The following is a 1824-nucleotide window of genomic DNA, read 5'->3' on the forward strand; positions in this document are numbered from 1 at the left end:
GGATCGCAACCCTCGGTGTCGCACCCGCACCTCGCTCAGCCAGTGAGCGGGAACTGGTCTGTATGTGGGATCCGAACCCTCGGCGGGAGCGCCTCCCGGGCCAGCCCCCAAACAACACTTTTGAAGTAAATTTTGTATGGTTTCTGATGAAATTCTTTTTGATATATATTTGTGGCATGTAACACTTTAGAAGAGAATAGATTTCCATATTTCGAGAGAAGAAAAGAAACTCAGAGAGCACAGATGAAAAGCACGAAGGCTCTGTATTATACACCAATTCTTAGTTTGTGCTAGAACAATCCCAGATATGGCTCTCATTCTACCTGGATTAGGGCAGCTATGATAGTGGTGGGAGAGTTGGACCCTGAGTACCTCTGAAGTCTTTGTTTGGTACTTGGTTGAAACTAAGTCTTGGAATATCCTTCCATGTTTTAAGGAGACATAGATCCCAAGGATCAATGATTGCTGGTGAGTTAGCTTCTGGCAGTAGAGGTAGGGCTTTTTGGAGGAGACATATCTTCCCTTGATAGCACGATGAACTTTCTTTTCATATTTTTCTTCTCTGCACTTTTAACATCAGTAAAAGATAAGAATGTGACAACATTGATGAATCCGCAGGACATTAGGCTAAGTGAAACGAACCAGACACAGAAAGGTAAATACTGTACTGTACGATTTCACTTACATGTGGAATCTAAAAAAGTGAACTCATAGAAACAGAGAGTAGAAGGGTAGTTACCAGGGGTGGAGGTGGGAGTAATGGGGAGATGTTGGTCAAAGGGTACAAACTTTCAGTTGTAAGATGAATGAATTCTGGAGATCTAATGTACAGCATGGTAACTATAGTTAATAATGTATCGTACACTTGAAATTTGCTAAGAGAGCAGATCTTAAGTATTCTCACCACCCACACAAGAAAGGTAACTATGCGAGGTAATGGATATGTTAATTAGCTTGATTGTGGTAAGCATTTTACAGTGTATGTGTATATCAAAACATCACATTGTACGCCTTGTACTCAGTAGCAGCATTTTTTTTTTCTCTGACTGGTGCAAGTATAACAGGTGAAGTGCTTTTTGCTAACTACGAGGTGGGCATTTCCTATGAGCTAGACAATTATGCCTCTCATATAGTAATAGAATGAACCTTCTTTAGGTTTACAATTTAGTTTGAAATTAAGTTTAACATTCTTCTGCTCCATCAGTGTAACATCTTGTACTCAAAGGTTTAACAAGAACTGTCCCCTCCATCTCAATTCCAACACCAGGAGCTTTTGCCACTTTGCACTGATACGTGCCAATATCTGGTCACTGTAAATTTGTTACATTTATTGGTGCATCACCAGATGTAAGATCACTACTTGTAAAATGTACTGGTCCTTTCAGATCTTGATAGTAGTCATCATAAATTTGTCTACAGAATAAAAAATAATCACTTGATGCACTTTCTTGATTATTAGCTGGTGCTAGCAGCCACTCAATGCTCTGCAGTCCTGGGTCTTCTGGACTAAGGATGAATTTGCATGGCAAATAGGTGTTCAGCAGTAGTTCCACTCAGACTTCTGGTGAAATCCGCGACTTGTCCCTGGACCACAATGCCTAGCAGAGGCGCCACGGTGGCAGGTCGGTCCTAGGCGGCTGCAGGTAAGCAGCTCTGGCTCCGGGTCTCCGTCTCCTAGAGACTCGCTGGCTGCACACTGCCAACGTGTGCACCTGTGCTTTCTCCTCCCGCCTGGCTCCCTAGCAGGTAAAGCCGCCGGGCCTGGTCAGCCAGCCTCCTGGGGTTGCCATGACAACTGGACGCTGCTCACGGACTGACTCTGGG

General features: G+C 43.6%; 1 pseudogene; it reads right to left on the reverse strand.

Moving 5' to 3' along the window:
* Window positions 1-323: 323 nt before the first annotated feature.
* On the reverse strand, window positions 324-1552 carry LOC103610788 (annotated as a pseudogene).
* Between the last annotated feature and the right edge of the window lie 272 nt (window positions 1553-1824).

Source organism: Galeopterus variegatus, unplaced genomic scaffold, assembly GCF_000696425.1.
Source record: "Galeopterus variegatus unplaced genomic scaffold, G_variegatus-3.0.2 Scaffold11794, whole genome shotgun sequence".
NCBI classification, from domain to species: Eukaryota; Metazoa; Chordata; class Mammalia; order Dermoptera; family Cynocephalidae; genus Galeopterus; species Galeopterus variegatus.